This window comes from Danio rerio, chromosome 2 (genome assembly GCF_049306965.1).
Source record: "Danio rerio strain Tuebingen ecotype United States chromosome 2, GRCz12tu, whole genome shotgun sequence".
Lineage (NCBI taxonomy): Eukaryota > Metazoa > Chordata > Actinopteri > Cypriniformes > Danionidae > Danio > Danio rerio.
The window spans coordinates 31,472,501-31,492,111 of NC_133177.1; the positions used below are offsets into that span (position 1 = coordinate 31,472,501).

Here is a 19,611-nt window from a genome sequence, read left to right on the forward strand (position 1 = left end):
TGCTGTACAAAATGTACATATTTTCAAATAGAAAATATTTAAATAATCAAGTACTAAAGCTATTTCACAACATCCCATTTTTTACTGTAGCTTTGATCAAATGACTAAGGCAGCAAATTAGGTTTCTTTCAAAAACATTAAACAGATTCTTTTAGTGGTGTAAAAGAACATTTATGCACACTTATTTACTGCTTCAACAGTTCAAAGTTTTCTCATTCCTACGTTAAATTAATTTAAATGCAATGGACTTTCCCTGTGTTGACAACAGTTTACTCTTTCTTTCTTGATGTTACCCTGAAACTGAAACTTTTTTATCCTGTTTACCAGGATGAGACAGGCTGATTAATCAGCTGTTGTGTGGTTTAGGAAAAGCGAGAGAAGATCCTCTTGTTTTCCTCCACCTGCACATGTGTAGATATGGAGGCTGGGAGACAGGCTGGGTGAGGACTCTGTGTCTGATGTCCACCATTATCAATAGTGGCGTTCTCATGTCTGTGTACTTTTGTTCTCTGACAGGTGATTAGCATTGTTTCACTTATCTTCACTTGATGACTGAACAATGGGGCCCTAAAATGGGGAAGATAGATGAAACATAGTTAGCACTACAGGGGGTTCTCCACTATCTAAATCAATCCTAAGCTAAATTTAACTGCTGTTTGGTATGGTTTAAAGAGTAACTTTCCGACCTGGAGGACCTAACTATTAGCCTTGCAAAGCTACATTGTTAATGAGCAAGGCGAAAAAGTTGGTTCATCATTTGTCACTGTCAGCTGGAAACTTTGTAAGTCTAAACCTGCTGCATTTCAGGAAATTAGGTGGAAAATGTCTGTTTTTATTGTAAAAAAATTGTGGCTTTTTACACATAAAAAACAGCATTATGTTTTACAGGTTATATATTTTAATAGTAAATGTTGGCTTAAAAGATGTTAGTTCTTGTCCTTGAATATATTTGGCCAAAATTATCTGAAAAATGAATTGCTAAAAATTCTATTTTAGTTCTGGAAATGATGAAATGGCTAATTTGCTAATGGCTAATTCCTCTGTATACTTTTGTTTCATTACTAATAGACAGCTTGATAAGAGTTAGATAACCATCAAAGGGTCTGACAAAGAAGTTTATAACCTAATTCGTCAGGTATTTATCAACCAGCAAGTACAAACAAAATGGCAGCCATTTTAGTGCACTCAGTGCTCGAATTCACTCATTTTCTTTCACTCCTTTAAATGGATCATATTCGTAGAAAATAGCGAATTGATGTATGTGGGGGCAGTTTCAAATAGTACAGGTATAAAAATTAAGAATTAACTTCAGATACCATCTTTTGGCTTAATGAGGGATTGCAATCATGACTTTTCAGGTGCATACCTCCATCTACTTTATTGGAATATGCAGCTTGGACTTCATAAACTTTAAATTCATTCATTTATCCATTTTCCTTCAGCTTAGTCCCTTTATTTATCAGTGGTCGCTACGGCTAATTTAGTTTATTCAATTCACCTATGCTGCATGTTTTTGGACTGCAGGGGAAACCGGAGCACATAAAATGCCAACTGGCCCAGCCGGGACTCAAACCAGCGACCATCTTGCCAACAACTAACTTTAAAACTTTAAAATATCATATTAATAATAACAAGATTCTACAAGTTTTCCCTATATTTTCTAGGTATTCAACAGATTTCTGTTCTTCCTCCGCTCCTTCTCCTGACAAGCAGAGATAGTACTTTATTTCAAATGTCAGGAGTGTTATGATGCTTTGCTGCGAGTTTGAGGATCCAATTGAATCACAAGGTTTTGCATTTGTTTGCGCACACTTTACAAAATTTGTTAATTAAGTTAATAAAATCCACAGACAGACACAATAAGTGCATTAAGATTTACGTAAACAATAAATGAACAGACAAAAAAAAACAACAACAAAAAAAAAAAACCTGTTTTCCCACTACAGAAGCCTGATGTGCTGATTTTTATGTCTTGCTATTAATTAGGGATTAAAATCTATTTGGTTTCTCACAATTAAAGTCAAATTGATTTTTGCAGTTTAGTGAGTTCATAAACAAATGTGATTTTAAATGTCTGTTTAAGTACTTTGTGATTGCTTTTCTTCCATGCACAATGCTTTCAAAGCAAATGTCAGATTAGATCAGTTGATGTGTGCATTGATCATAAATGTGACAAGCATTCACAATGACATGTAAAACACGTAGATTGAGAGTGCATTTGTACTTGGAAAAAAGTTACAAGCACTAAATTATTGCGCTTTTGTACCTTTAAATGGCTGAGCCCTACTAAAATGAAAATCCTTGAATTACCCAGGCTGGTTAAAAGTGATTATGTTATTAGCTCTGATTTATATAATCTTATACAAAAACTAACCTTTAACTCCGATCCTGATGAATGCAAATAAGCAGCATCGTTTTGAAGCAATATTTCTGTTTGTTGTGTCAAAGTATTCAGTCTAGCAAGTTTGATTTAGCTGGTTTTGGTAGATCTAAGCTAAGTTCGCTGGCCAATCACCAACAGCATCAGAACTGGAGCCGGCACTTTCAAGGAACTTCAAAAAGAAGGTTCAATGAGAGTGTGCTTTAATCAAGCACATCTCTTAGGAAGCAGTTTGTCAGTAGAGAAACTTTAGTGATGTTAATTTCATGGACAATATTTTACATCAGTTGCCCAATACAAATAACATGATTTATGAGTTGTTTTGAAAACAAATATGGTTGGTTATAAGTGGTCTTAAGAGTAGCATATTATTATATTAGTATTAGCAAAAATGTTCAATGTTTGCATTGCAGAAACATTTAGGAAATATTTTAGGAAATACTATTGCGATTAAATTAATTACACTGTATGATGTTACATTAATTGTAACGGTGAAAATTACATTCGAGGACGGCATAGTGCCTCAGTGATTAGCACTGTACCTTCACAGCAATCAACATTTCTATGTGGAGTTTACATGTTATCCCATTGTTGGCGTGAGTTCACACACAGTCCAAAGACATGTGGCATAGGTGAATTGAACAAACTAAATTGGCCATAGTGAATGTGTGTGTGTCTGTGTATGGATAAGATCATGTGTAAGTGTTTCCCAGTACTGGGTTGCAGCTGGAATGGCATTTGCTGTGTAAAACATATGCTGAAATAGTTGGTGGTTCATTCCGCTGTGGTGACCTCTGCTAAATCAGAGATTAAGCAGAAGGAAAATAAATGAATAAAAATGGCATTTCATTTGACGATTAAATGCTGTTAAACAATTTTCCTTTTGAATCAATCAAAAATTCAGTTTTATAAATATTGAAATGCTGAAATATTGCAATACCTTAACGCCCCATTCACACAAGGCATCAGCGTCAATGCCAACGCTTCCCATTCAGTTTGAGCATTGCCGAACTGAATTGTGGGTCTATTAGTGCTGCTTTAGTGGCATTGCTTGCTGCAGAAGTTGGGAATTTCTCAACTTTTCAAGTGCAAACAGAAGCGTCAGCCAATCAGATCACTTTATGCAAATACCCCAACTCAATACATACTTTATGCAAATACCCTATTTCGAGATCTACCTGAGCTCAAACTCCCCTCTCGCCCTGCAATCGGGAGGGAGCCCCTGGCTCGAGGATCTCATGAGCTCAGGGCTCTCTCCCGGTACAGCATGCCAAACTAGCTTATTATCAATCATCAGCTACAGTAAGTGTGAACTCTTGAAACTTCATTGGACGATCGCGTCAGTCTTTACTTCAGACACGCCCTCTGTCAAGCGTTAATGCAAAAGCCTTGGCTATTTCTCAATAAGCATTTTTCAGCAATCTTGCGTCCTCGTGTTCTTATGTAACATCATCACAAAAACAAAAAATGTATCAATGCAGACAAAAGAAGAGTGTCAAAGAGTCATTGCAGCTGAAGTGGGAAGTGCAGCATTTTATATAGCCTTATTATTAAAGTTCAGAGATATAACCCTTTTTTCTCAGGAGTTTCCTTAAATGAGACGGTGAAAGTAAACATTACCATGAATATCTTTATAAAAGCATAAACACATTAGGGTGTTGATTTGCTGAAATTCGTATCAAAGGTAGTTTTATTTGTATTGTGCAATGTATATTTGTAAGGTCTTTATGCATAGTATTTATTGTAAAAATAATTAAAACAATAAGTTATTGTGTGAATGCTGTAATGTTTAAATAATTTTCCGTTAAAAATGCTTGAAGTTCATGTGACCATCAGGAAGAACTCAGCATCACATTTCTCAGAGGACTCGCTCTCTGTTCTTGCAGATTTTTAAGTTCGTTCTTCCAAGGTAACTTGACAAGAACGGTCTCCACAAGAACACAAGTCCGTTCCCAGTATTCTTGAAATCGAGAAACAGCCCCTGTGTGAATCGAGCATAATGATTAACTGAGTACTTTTTTTGTTCATTATTTTGGACTGAATGTTTTTGTTTCTTGCTTTACTCTCTCTCTCTCGTTATATGCTATCGACGCATATAACTTGTTAGCATGCGCCTTGTTAGCAAGCTCACAGAAGCAGCCTCCTCAACCTCACCTACACTCGAGGTATACATTCCAAGTGTATATATCTACGGTAAATAAAAGCACAGCCTCGCTATTTTTGGAATAGATTTTTCAAAGCCTTGTGGATAATATTGTGTTCCAGATCAATTTAGAGAGAAAAATGAACAGCATCACAGAACTGAAGCAAAACAATGCTAGTTCTCTGAGTGACTCCAACCACTCTGCAGCCCAATAATGAAGTGTGAAATTGAACTGTCAGTACTGTGTGATTGTGTGTCTTCTCTTGCCAGAGGGATCACATTGTGGCTGATAAAGCTGCACACAATGCAGGTTCTGACACACGGTCGCAGAGAACATGTCCTCCCAACCTCCACTTATCTGCTCGTCATTTGTGGAGCTCCAGTTGCAGACACACATCTTCTGTGATATCAGACGTGGTAAAAAGGCCGATAATTCAGATGGAGTGAAGATAAACTACCAAGAAACTAAGTGCTAAATGGTGTGTTGATTGGATTTTTTTTCCTTCCCTCATTTCTTCGTGCTCCTCTTGGATTACAGTCACCATAGTTGTCTTAATTGCTGAAAGTAGCTGGTGCCACTGTAGCATAGAGAACAGCTGCCGGAGTTGGTGTAGCACACCGTAACTGCCTACAAGGAAAGGTGCCATATTCATGTAGTTTCCTGATGAGGTGAACATTGCGAGCCTTAATTGGTGATGAATTAATCATTTTGTTGTGCAAACAATATTTATATTCATGCCTTTTCATGTTATTGTTGAAGATGTTTTGTGGGGTCCATTTTTTTCCCTTTTTTACACCTTACTTTAAAAAGTGGCCATGGTTTATTATTTATTTATTTTTTTAAGCCAAGAAGAACAAATCAACAGAAAAAATCAGTTACCAGGTTACCAGGATTCCTTGATGTACATGGTGAATAATTGTGAATGGACTTGCCCAAATGGACACTTAACTTTTTATGCTGTTTTGTAACTGTGTTTTATTTTGTACATTAGAGTTTTGTTACTGTACATATAATTTTGATAAATAATGTATTATAATTTATTGTATTATGTAAATTTTATGATTGTGTTTAGATAATGTATGAATGGCACATGTGTGAATGCCTTCTCTACATTGTAATATCTATATAGTATATGCTTATAAATACTGTATATAGATAAGTATATACACTCACCGGCCACTTTATTAGGTACACCTGTGCTTGTTAACACAAATTTAAATCAGCCAATCACATGGCAGCAGCTTAATGCATTTAAGCATGTAGACATGGTCAAGACAGTCTGCTGCAGTTTAAAGTGAGCATTAGAATGGGGAAGAAAGGTGACTTAAGTGACATTGAATGTGGTATGGTTGTTGGTGCCAGACAGGCTGGTATGAGTATTTCAGAAATTGCTGATCTAATGGGATTTACACACACAACCATCTCTAGAGTTTACAGAGAATGGTCCAAAATAGAGAAAATATCCAGTGATCCGCAATTCTGTGTGTGCAAATGCCTTGTTGATGTCAAAGGAGAATGGTCAGACTGGTTCGAGCGGACAGAAAGGCAACAGTAACTCAAACAACCACTCGTTACAACAGAGGTATGTAGAAGAACATCTCTAAACACACCACACATCCAGCCTTGGTCCACAGGTATGATATGTAGATGTTTGTATTTCAAAACAATGGTGTATAATGCTATAAATTAATTAGATAAGGTAGTTTACTGTAAAGTTTCAAAAAATTATTTTAATGGTTAAATTGTGGCAACCACTACTGTCTACCATGGACTATCATCCATTCACTTCATTCATAAAAGAATCCTAATGAAGGAGCAGGACATGTCAGATACTAAAGACCATTTGATAGATCAGTATTTGATGAGGAACGTATTGAAAGAAACCCCTTAAAAGCATGAAGTGACATAAAAAATGTTGATGCGATTAGGCGAAAGTGACAAACTGCAAGCTTTGGATGTTTATATCTTAAAAACTCAAAACTTTTGTCAAGCTTTTGGAGCACATTAGCTTAAAATTAACCCACTGATACCTACATCCAAATAAAATTTATTTTAATTCCACGGGACCTTTAAAGTAGTTATTGTTACTTGAGTACATTATTGGACATGCATTATTAATCTTTGTTTACTTTAGTCAAAGTTAAACTGTTGTAAGTTCATAGCATTTTAATGTGCACAGTGTGATAATTATTGCTTAGAAATACAATTCTGGGCAGCATGGTGATGCAGTGTGTAGCATAATCGCCTTACAGCAAGAAGGTCGCTGGTTTGAGCACCGACTGGTCGGTTGGCGTTTCTGTGTGGAGTTTGCATGTTCTCCCTGTGTTGGTGTGGGTTTTCTCCGCATGTTCTAGTCTCCCCTACAGTCCAGAGACATGCAGTACAGGTTAATTGAATAAAGTAAATTGGCCGTATTTTATATGAATGTGTGCAAGAATGTGTGGGTGTTTCCCAGTGTTGTGTTGCAGATGGAAGGTCATCCGCTGCATAAAACATGTGCTGGATAATTTGGCGGTTCAATCTGCTGTGGCGACCTAAGATTAATAAAGGGACTAAGCTGAAAAGAAAATGAATGAAAGAATGAATTACAACTCTGAATTTTAGTAATGTTTCAGAGTCTCATTATCTGTATCTGATGCTGTGCATGTATTTATTATTAATGGTTTGGTCACCTAATATAGTTGACTAATAGATAAAAAAAAGCGTTATTGTAAAGTGTTAAATATACCAACCACCAGACAAGTTGATGAGGTTGATGACTAGATGCAGACCTATGAGGGCAAAAAATTTAATAAAATCACTGGTGCAGAGAATACCATTACCAGTGGAGACAAATAAGCTCATGCAATCCTGTCAGCTAATTCAATTTAAAATATTTAGAAAATGACACTTAAAATTGTGCTTGACATCCTGTATGGCATGCGTGACAAGTTGTTGTGTTTCTAGGGCAACGTGTATTAAGAATGCCTATAAGTGGCCTACCAGTGCAGCGACAAGTGACAGGCAAAAAGCAACAAAGACACTGGTGTTGTGAATGGGGTTTTGAGGGGGGTGCGGTGCCCCATGCTGCTGTAGACGACACACAACTGTGTCTAGAAGATTACGTTGTCTCTGTCAGTTACTGATTAGAGTGAAATAATGATGTACCGGTGCCTTTTTATACCTTTCATGTTGAGATATAATAATCTAAAATAATAATTTAAAAATATTATTAGTTTTTCCTGATAAAATAAACATGAACAATTGAAACATGTCTCCTAAAATAAATAAATAAATAAACAAACAAACAAACAAACAAATTAATAAATGTTTCTAGACATTACTGGTCTGGATGTGTATAACAACTCTTGATCTAATGTAACATTATGTATTGTAAAAAAAATTTTTTATGATATAATATTATTATAATCATGATGGAATGTTCACGATGTAATAACATTTTGAGCTCATAATGCAATATTTTTTTCAATGTAATACTTTTTAACAGTTTAATAGGTTCAATTTTGATACATATGTTACATTATAAAAACATGTGGCAACTTAAAATGTAATAACATTTCATAAGGTAATAGCACAATTTAAAACTATACGAACAACGGTAGCAAAAATAATAATCACCATAAATATAATATTTCAATAAATAGGGAAAAACCAGCAATGATAACAGAAAGACAACAAAAGATATACAAAGATAGAAAGAATAAAACACACCATAATTTAATGTATGTTAAATGCTAATAAGTATAAGGACAATAAAAGGGTTTACATTACATAATTCAAAGAGTAACACATTGGAAGGGGGGAAAGGGGGTTGAAAGAAAGAAAAAAAACATATTTTGATAATAGAAGTTGATTGACAAACTAACAGGATACAAATTCCATAAGTTATATAACATGGCCCAAAATGTGCCTCATAATTGTAACATGTTTTGAGAGATAAAACTGGCCACTTTATTAGGTATACCTTACTAGTAGGGGTTTGACTCCCTTTTGCCATCAGAACTTAATCCTTCGTGGCATAGACTCAACAAGGTACTGAAAATATTCCTCAGAGATTTTGGTCCATATTGACATGATAGCACTACACAGTTGCTGCTGATTTGTCAGCCGCACATCCACAATGCAAATCTCCCATTCCACCACATCCCAAAGGTACCCCATTGGATTAAGCTCTGGTGACTGCGGAGGCCATTTGAGTACAGTGGACTCATTGTCATCTTCAAGAATGTATTCAGTTCGCTGACAACAACCCCCCCACATCCCGACCCCCCCCCCCCCCCCCTTCCCACCCCGCTCTTCTTTAATTTGCACTCGACATCCACCTATCCCAACCCCCTTCTACCCCCCCCACCCTACAGTACGCGCGCGACTACCCACCTGACCACTACCCGCCCCCTCCACCCCTGCCTCTCGGATAGTCTCTGCACGGGGCTGCTAGCCATTCTCCTTTGACCTCTGGCATCAACAAGGCATTTGGGCATTTCTTCCCCATTCTGATGCTCAGTTTGAACTGCAGCAGATTGTCTTGACCCTGTTTGCATTAACAAGCAGTTAGACAGGTGTACCTAATAAAGTGGCACACACTGGCAATATAGAACTCTTATTTTAAAAGCATAAATGTAGAAAAAATCTGTTCTGAATCCAAAAAGTACAAAGGAATTGGTATGGATTGACAAACAAATCGAACTGAAGGTGCTGGCACACTATTTCAGATCGTTCTGGCCCAATTTAAGCCATAATCCATTACCCAGGACATATCAAATTCCTGAAGATGAGACACTGACCTACATGCAAAGGAAAGGTGTGTGTGTGTGTGTGTGTGTGTGAGAGAGAGAGAGAGAGAGACACGTCATAGCTGGAGACAGAGTGAAAGTGAGCGAGGGAGCGAATTATCACACTTCCTTCTGTCGCCTCATGCTCTCACCTGTCTGATCCCATTGTTCCAGTCATGCACATTGCGCCATTATCCACACCATGCGCCAATGGCCCAAGACCACAGGTGAGGTCCAACTGCCATCCTCCACACAAGAAAACACCACTGCGAAAGTCAATTTCCTCACACAACCTCAAACACGGTAACAATTTTGAAGAAGACTTATAAGCAGAATTGATCAGTGCTGCTCGTGCGGGGGGTCACGTTGTGGAGGACGAGACGGTATTGAGAAACCTGTCTCAGCCTGAGCCATTACTGTCTGTACAGGAGCGCTGCAGGAAGATACATTCAGCCCAACACGTCAGCTGTCTCCTGTCGTTTAGTGGAGACAGATATGTGCGCAAACACACCGGTTTGGCTCAGGGGTCTCGCAGAGGCATTGGGATGAAATGAATTCTGCCTCTCACTCCTGGTTTAAATTGACTGTGACATTTAAAACGCTGCATGAGACAAGATGCTTGCATTAATAAGTTGCGTGAGCTCCCGATTGGAGGGTTCCCCCTGGAACGACACTCATTTGCACCCCTTTTCCTCAGCTCTAGGGAGCCTACGAGGCCTACCTGCTTTATTGACAGATGTTGTTGTTATTGTTGTTGTTCTCATGTCAGTTTTACTTTGAATTTAACACTCTCTGCTATGATTAGAACAGGTTCTGGGACAAGTGATTGCTGACTGTGAAATGACTTGCCAGTTTTGATAAAAAATGAAGATATCTTAATATTGTGTGGTTATATTTTTGTCTCGAAGGGGCCAGAAACTGAAAACTGAAAAATATGAATGGGTTTGGAACAACTTGAAGCTGAGTAAATGATGACAGATGTGACCAACAATTTAATGTGTAACATTTTTATGTGACCTAACTACATTTATTACATTTACTTATTTATTATATTTTACTTATTTATGTTTTATTGTTATTTTTAAGTTAGTATAGATTTTCCAATTAATAATAAACCTAAGTTAGGCCCAGTCCCAATTCTACTGCTTAGCCCTTACTTGCCCCAATTCTCTCTGGCTTGAAGGCATAGGGCTAAGGGGAAGGGTTAGATGCCTTTTTGAATAGAGATTTTTCAAAATCACATTTGAAATGAAAGGGTAAGAAAATGTCACAGAATACACTAACCACAACGGCTGCATGGCTGCAGTAGGGAGAAGTAGGGAGATCCTTAAATTAGCTTTTTTTGTCATTATTATGGATTTTTACAACAAACAAGCATATGTTTTAATACATTCATAACCGTTATGATAACATAATATATGCCTTCAGTGATTTTCTAAAGATGAATGCCAAAAATAACACAACTGGAATAACTACAGCAGTCGCGATCATCTGATCTCATATGAAGCAAGAGATCGCGATGACAACAATGACGTGTGCAGGTGCTGTAGTGGTGTCCCATTTCTAAGAGGTACATTATGAAGCCCTTTCCCTTCACACTCTGTTTTAAGGGCCAAGGGGAAGGGGTAGGGGTAAGAAAATAGAATTGGGATTGGGCCATAGATTCTCAGAATCTTAAAGTTTTTTGTGAACTAGAAACTTTTGTCTCAGTATTTTTATGTACTTACAATTAAAATTTATATTAAGTAGTGGATGCATGTTTTTGAGCATCATCCACTCATAAATGATAAGTGGGCCATGGTTAAAAATATTGGTGCTGAAGCCAGCAAACTGACATCAACAGAGATAGATCGCCACTCTAAATGTAGAAGTAAATGTTCAAACTTTGTAGATTAAATTTTTTTAGATATATATTAACTTGCTGAGATTAATAATTTAATAATTTATGTGTTCCCATAAAGAATAACAATTTGGCAACAAAATAAAGATGGCAACTTTTGATTTCACAGACTTTAAGATAAGTCTTTTCATTTATGTCAATGCATTTTTGCTCCAGAATCTTAAGTTTTACTTAAACAGAATGAATGTAAAAAGATGAAAAAAGGGTTATAACATAACATGATGGAAATAAACCAGCTGCATACAGTAGCAAAGCATGACTAAGGAGGATTGATTCATTAATAATTATTCTTTTGTACTTGCTTTTTTGTGAATCAATATACAGCCTAACCAGTTTAGACTGATTCATGAACAACAACTCTGACGAAAAAGTTTATTTTTTTTGTTGTTGTTGTGAATCACAAACATACAGCACTTTGATAGTCTCTTATGAAAGTAGTAGCTCTTATGAAATGGCCCTTTTTTATTTAGTGAATTACAAGCATGCTACACCACCGGTATAGTGCGGTAGCTAAGAGAGCTTAAATTTAACAAAACACATGCAATTACAAAAAAAAAAAAAAAAAAAAAAGCAAATTAGTGAAAAATCTTCATCGTTTTGACAGCAAATGTGTTGTAAATCCTAACAATGCAAACAAATTAAGAAAATGCACTGCAAATTCTCACAACACATGCAAAATAGCACGAAATACAATGAAAAGTTTCAAGGAGTCCCAAAAACACGACGGACCTAGCTACTATGCTTATTTAGGCCAATAATATACAAAAAGAAGGGAATCGTGAAATCAAGATGTTAAAAAAAATAATAAAAAATCTCACCTTTCTAAAATCACCTAAAACTTTACTGAGCAATACTCAAGCCACAATAAGCAAATCCCAGTCACAGCCAGCTCTGTCATGTTTGTGGGTCCCCTTAAAACATTTTCATTGTGTTAATATGTTAATATGTTGTCTTAATATGTTTGTAGTGTTAGGATTTGCAACCAATGTTGCCAACTTTGCAACTTTTCAGATCCCCTAAGCTACAAATTTAAAAAAAGCAACTAGCAACAAATCTGACTTTTTGGGTGTTACTGGAGATTTTTGTTGCTTTTTTTACCATTCCTACTCTTCTCAAAGAGCTGCAGGTGATGCCGTCGGTCCCTCCCCCACCTCAGAGAACTTACAGGCGGCCCAGTCCTCGTACAGAAGTCTCTCCCACCTTCAGTCACCCCTCTGTGTACCGACGACAAAGGATTTAGCACTACAAGCGTGAGGTATTTTCCTTAGTCAAACTGATCTGCTTCTCCTTTGTTTTAAATTTAACAGTTTAATTTCACCATTTATTCTTTTCTTGTTCACAATCACAGACATTTTAATGACAGTTTCAGTACTTGTCTGAGTTTATCATGTCTGAGAGGTTACTGCAAATTCACTACATATCTATACAGATATACTGTGTTTAAACAGCAATAAATTTAGCTAAATTGATATGCATACATAAAGCGAAGTGCAAATATATTTACCCCTTTATTATCTATAGGCTGTTAAATAAACAGAAACAGTTGAATATGATGACATCAGTGATATGCAAATTGACTTATAATGTAACCTAGCGACATTTAGACTTTTCAGGCTTTCAGGAGTTTTTCATTTAAAATAGTTGGCAACACTGTTTGCAACATGTATGCTGTCAAAATGATGAAGATCTTTTCTGAATTTGCTAATGTTTTTTTTGTACTTGCATTTGTTTTCTTAAATTGCAGCACGTTAAGCTCTCTCAGCCACCGTTGTATAGCCTAATTCACAAGTATAGATCTTATGAAACAATTCATTTTTAGTGAATCAAAAACACACAATATTGTAAGTATTGTTTGATTCAAGTACAGCTGTTCTTATAAAACAGGTCTTTTTGTGTGTGAATCACAAACATATTGGATTACCTTTATAGTGTAATTCGTGAACAGCAGCTCTTATAAAATGGCTTTTTTTCCCCAATGAATCACAAGCATACAGCACTAGAAGTAGTCTGACTCCCCTACAGCAGCTTTAATGAAATGGCTCTTTTGTTTTTGTGAATCACAAACATACAGCAATACTAGTCTGATAAGTGATCAGCAGCTTCTATGAAACAGTTCTTTTTAGTGTATCAAAAACATAAAGTACAGCACAATCAGTGTACTCTGAACTTTGTATCTTCTTTGAATTGGTAATTTCAACAAATCAATCAACAAGATAAATTGTCCACACTCTTTCACAGAAGTTTATCAAATCAAACCAAAGTTGAAGCATACTTAATTACAACCTTTGGTCAACCCAAGGTGCTGTTCAGTAGCAAGAGCAGGTAAAAACAGCAATACACCACAATAAAAACAACAATATAAAACAATAGTAACAACAGTTAAAGTTTCCAAGAAATAATCAATTTAGTATAGCCTGGAACAGCCATTAGGGAATATTACATGCACTTGAAAAAAGATTAGTCTTCAACATTGATTTTTTAAATAGATAGAGTGGGTGCTGTTCTGATTTTTACTGGTAACTTTCATAGTTTCGGACCCACAACTGCAAAGGTTCTATCACCCCTGAATTTGAGATGAGATCGGGATGTTTGCAATAGATGGCAGTCAGAATTTGATCTAATCGATCGGATTTGGACCTTGGTAGTGATCAGATCAGAAAGATACAGTAGCGCTAGGTTATACAAAGTTCTATAAACAAAGACTTTTTATAAAAAAAAATGTTTTTTAGAGTCTATTTATAAACGAACTGACAACCAATGTAGTGATCGCAGTATTAGTGTGATATGGTCATATTTGTGAGCAAATGAGTGGCCGCATTTTTGAACATTTGAGGTCTAGAAATAGAAGATGAAGGTAGACCAATATATAAAGAATTACATTAATCGCGTGGACATAAAAGTATTAAGCATATACCTAAGGCATTTATTATTTTAGAATATTCCAAATAACAATAATGCTGGTAGATAGCAAATGTAAAACACATAGTTGAACCCATGCTGTTGATTTTTTTTTTAATGAATCGCAATGTTCAAGCTAGAATGATCCTTGCTTATTTTTAAGCTGACAGAGGAATTCTTCTTTAGAAAAAGTATAACATCATCACTGAAATTAGAATCTGGAAAGTCTTTATAAAAGCTCAGCCATAATACAGTAAGTGAATATTTAATGATATTACAGTATATTTGAACTCCCTTTGACCACAAACTTGTTGTGAATTATTTAAATAACTGTCTGAAGTGAAAATTAATTGAATTATTTAATATTTTAATACTTGGCAATTAGACTCAAGAATTATGCATTATACTTTACATTTTAATCCAATTAAGTTTAAATTTGATTGATCTGTTCTCTTAAGCTTGGACAAAGTCATACTGTATAAACCTGATACTTATGTGTACGACTTATGTTGTATAGATGTATTTCGAGATAATAAAAGGGCCTTGTTTGTTTTTCAGATCATGAGGCTTAAAATATTTTTTTATTTTTTCTTCTTTTTTTTACAGTCTACTTTCTCACTATCCCAACAGATGTCTTCATTCAGAGAGCCGGTTACCCTAAACTGCTTACGGCCAGAGCATGATCCTCTCTCACATCTGTCAATTTATTTCCTCAAGGTTGCGAAATGTATTTCCAGACCCTGTCAATTACAAAACTCTTTTCCCTCCCCTGCCACATTCATAATTAAACTCTCGAGGTGCATTGCCTGAATGCGAGCACCAAAACACATGGAAAGTAAGTGGAAAACAGGGTTTTTTGGCTTAATGAGAAGCCTCGACTTTGATCAGGTGGACTATGAGAGGAAATATTATGGGATCATAAGGCTTATATAAGCTGTCTGGTCCTTTGGACATCACGACAGACAGGCAGTCAGTCAGTCAGACGTTTGAGCGCCGTGTGCATCCGTGTATACTGTATGTGCACCGAGTTGCACTGAACATGTGTGCACAGCATTGTTTGTGCACAATACAAAATTAAAGAGCGATTTGGGAAATGTTAGGAAAATGTGCGTCATAATTTTTTGTCTCTGTCCTGGTTTTGATGCCATCTCTCCGCAGGAAACATCTGGCGTGTGATGCTAGATTTATCGTGGGAACAATAATTAAATGCATCACAGATGACCCCATCAGCGCAGCGAGATATGAGAAACATGAAAAACAAAAACCAATAGATAACACAGCAGAAACTGCACTCAGTGGCAAAAAAAAATCCTTTTAAACAAAAGTGGATAAAAATAAGTTGCCATGTAATTGAAGAACTATCACAAATATGAGAAAACGTGGTAGGCCTAAATGAGAAATAATAAATGGATCACCTAGCATGTTTACGATTGGATGTTTTTTAAATGCCCGTTCTCTCTTTTCTTCCACACACTCATAGCAACCCACCTACACACACACACACATACTCACAAATTCTCTGAAAGGCAATTGTTTGAAAGACCTTGATTCTTTTTATTAGCTTGGTAGCACACTTTGGCTCCAAATGATGCCAAGCTTTTGCTTCCAATAGAGGGGGGGAACGGGGCGTACAACAAAAGCTTTTGCCAAAAAGAAAAAGGGGGAAAAAAATGGAGAGTCTGTTCAAATGACCATGAAATGCAGGCCAAATGAAATGCCTTGTGAATAACTAGGCCCACAGAGAGTAGCCTTCACTTTCTAGGCTTGAGTTATAGGTTATATATCATCTCCTCGGGAGATCATAATTTTGGCAGCGGAGAGGCTTTCTGAAGCACTGGTGAAATGAAATCACTACGTTTTAAAGCAGCGGAGAGGCTTGCTGAGCATATGGGCGTGAGGCATGTGTCTTTCACAGTTTGTGACTTCAGAAATCTCCGACTAGAGTGAGTCACGGGCCTACGGGTCATTTGTGCACTGGGTGTAAATAGGGAATTAAAATCATTTCCAAATGACAGTGGCTTACTTGTCTTCACTGGTCATATTCCTCAGTTTTACTCCAGTGATTTCCTTTTTTTTTCTGGATGCATTTGCATGTACAGCGCAGGCTGTTAACACGTTCGGGCATAAACTATTTGTGGTAATTAGCTTGACTAAAGGCTGGTGTTAGCTTACTAAATCATTGCTGACAGCGATTTAATTTTCCTCCCTTCAGAAAATAACAGCAATAGAGAAATCATTTGGTCTTCAGCCAGGGGGGGAAGAAAATTAAAGAGATTTACCTAAAAATAAATTCCACTTATCTTAATGTTTATTGGTTAATTGATTGATCAATCTATATTTTGACTTTTACTTTTTTTTTTTTTTTTTTTGCTGAATGTCCAAATTGCCCATTTTACATACAGTAAGTGACCTTTATCAAGATTTTTATTTTCATCACACAAGAACATACCTGGGTGCCATCCACATATTGAAAAGAGCAGCCGGAACATTCTTCAAAATGTCTCCTTTTGTAATCAACATAGGCCCATTCTGAAAACGTAGCCCTACATACATTTCCGGAGATTGCAAATATTCGTAGCCAGATGTACATTTGGCTGCATTTCATTTTTTTAATAAACGCTACGGAGTGGTATGACTTAATTCCTTTTTGCGCTTAATAGCTGACCGCTTACCTCTATATTGATGGCTTTCCAGCTGTTACCAGTTTGTCCAGTTAGGTCACCATGTACGTTGGTGGACTTGTGATGCAGAGAGGAGATGACCATGCTAACAAATGCCGTAAAAAAAAAACATTTAAAATGATGGAAAAACAATTACAATTATAATTTTCTGAGTGATATGCATGCCATAGAGCTTTCAGATTGATTTCAATTCAGCGAAAATTAATTATTGTTAACCTGTAAGACCTTTTTGCAAAACGTTGGCATAAATGATGTCAAAAAGTTAATTTCTGAGTCAACCATCCTTCTAAAGCGAGATCCGAATTTGCCAAAGAGCTTGCCGCATGATGAAACACACAAAATGAAAGCAAACACCCATAACCTCTATCAAACCCAAAGAGAGCGAGATAAGCAGAAAGATTTTTGGGAGTTACTGCAAACTGGTGGGCTAAGAGCTAACTCTGGCTGTAATTACAGACTCTCTCAGCAACCGCTAGTCAAGACTCATTACAGTCACCGCATGATACCGTCACTATTGGTGACCAACACAGCACCTCCCCAACACCTAAAAGACCAACCATGTTCATCTTCCGTCTCTTCCATTTCTCTCCTATACAGCTCCAAATCACTTAGCATACCTTTTCATGTTTCCTTCCATCCCTTTATTCGCCTTTCACTGTCATTTACCCTCTCTCTGTGAGTGCCTCTGTCTCTGAGACTCCAATTTACTCTAATTCAATTCCATATCGAACAGCTCATTCACTATGAAATAAGGTCTTTTTCATCGCTGCGGTTCTATGGACTGCTGACACTCCAGCTCTCTTTTCTTCGCCCCTTACAACACTCTCCGCCATCAGCACCCCATTGCCCACAGGCGAACTTATCATCACTTTGATTCTGGCCTTGTTGATCTGTTTCTCACGGGTTCTGCATGTTCCTCGGTAAATCTTACTGTGAGAGGGAGGTTGTTTGCGTACTGCACACTGAGCAGATGTCGTTATGTCTGTCGTATAAACGAACGAGGGCTCGTAAAATCAATGTCACGTTTCCATTGGACAATTAAAGGCTGAATGATAAATGAGCGCATCTTTTCATGATAAACTTCCTAAGTACCCAAAGACATGGCTGGGTGTATTGTCAGGCTATTCTTTGCTAAATTATATTCATGAATTTGTGAATGCTATTAGTATCCAAATGCAACTTTAAAGACCCCATGATATCGTTTGACAAGCGTGGATTTCTTTCCGGCTGACATGTTTTCAATTGCATGTTTTCAAACTGGGGTCCTGGGAACCACAGGGGTCTACAAGGATTGTTTTGGGAGGCTGCAGGCATTTTTTTTTTTTTTTCATTCTGGAAAAAAATGATTATTAATTTATTTATAGAAAACTTATTTGTTTGAACTGTAAAACTGAACTTAATTAAAAAAATATCAATAAAAGGCGTTGATCAGAATCATTTTGAGTATATTGTGCAGATCTGATATTAACATTTAATTCAGCTTTGAGAAATCATTGGAGTACTCCAATTTTAATGCATGGCAGCTCTAGTTTATAACAGTATGAAATGTGACCATAAACATTGCTTGAATAGTGAGTAAATAAACAACTATAAAAATAAAACATTAAGAGCTGAGACATTTCAATAAATATTTAAACAATATTTAAATATAATATGGCATAGAAATCAAAATATAATATTTAAAAGATGATTTACACATAAATAAATTCCCATTAACTGTATGGATTTGTTCTAACCTAAAATTCTCATTTTCTTTTCATTAAACAATTTTATTTTTATTGCTTAAAAGTGATATTAACTGAACTTCTGCTGTAGCGTGTGATATGCTTTGCACACTAATAAAGCATTTTTGCAGAAGTAGATGAAGCTGATAGAAATGCAAAGGCCTGATTGTCTGAAAGTAACTTGAGCTCTGCTGCTAAACTTCCTGTTAGCAGAGATGGGTTGAAACCGAACACAGAATATGTGCAGATGAGAAAGTCTTGCTTTTAATGTTGTGCAGAGAATTCATAGAAAAAGAGGATGTATGTATGGGTGCGGCCAATGGAGGACTGGAGAATGGATGACAAGTAAACTTCACTAAACTACACCTGTTAGTATCAGCTGCCTATTAAAGTTTAAGTCAGGAAAGGAAAGTTTTTGTGCACCTCCAGAATGTAATTCTTGGATTGCATTGCGGATAACAGAATTCTGTGAATCAAATTATTTGTATTCAATGAATTACTAAGATTTTTGACATTAAAGAAAAACCTTTCCTGATCTTTTTTATTGAACATGTATGGAATTGAATAGATATTTCAACAGAGAGATCAAGCAACCATAATGCAATTCACAACCATAAATAAACAGAAGACATAACATACAGAATGTGTTAATTGACAGATTTTTTTTTACAGTGTACAATTGTTGTAATGCAGCATATGAGTACACCCCATTTTGAAAATGAATATTTTTCTCCATTTCTCAATGAATATAGGATATTTTGGTGCATTAAAAAAACCCCAAATGGATATATTCATTAAAATAATACTTTAGTCACGGAACATATTAAAATCAAGCAAAATACTTAAAAAATTACAGCCTAAAAAATGTATTGATTTTATTCTAAAATGCGGAATGGCGCCAGTTTTCGCGATTGTCTTAGAACTTCCGATTCAGTCGCCTATGGGAGAAATGACTAGGAATAATAAACGGCAGAAAACGGTCAAACTACTTGCTTTACAAACAAATGTTTGCATGACTATACAGACCAAGTAGAATAATATAACAAGGAAATATCAAATTGCAACATCAAGCAGCGTAATGAGCAGTTTTTAACGTCAATAAATGAATGGAA

At 36.3% G+C, this 19,611-nt stretch overlaps 1 long non-coding RNA gene across 1 annotated transcript in view; it reads left to right on the forward strand.

Annotated features, from left to right (window-relative positions):
• Positions 1-15,195, forward strand: part of LOC141378289 (uncharacterized) — a 31,650-nt gene extending 16,455 nt beyond the window's left edge. Inside the window, exons 2-3 of the long non-coding RNA XR_012392422.1 lie at positions 12,315-12,451; positions 14,701-15,195. This is a non-coding gene — a long non-coding RNA (uncharacterized lncRNA). The remainder of the gene's footprint in view (positions 1-12,314; positions 12,452-14,700) is intronic.
• The last annotated feature ends 4,416 nt before the right edge of the window (positions 15,196-19,611 follow it).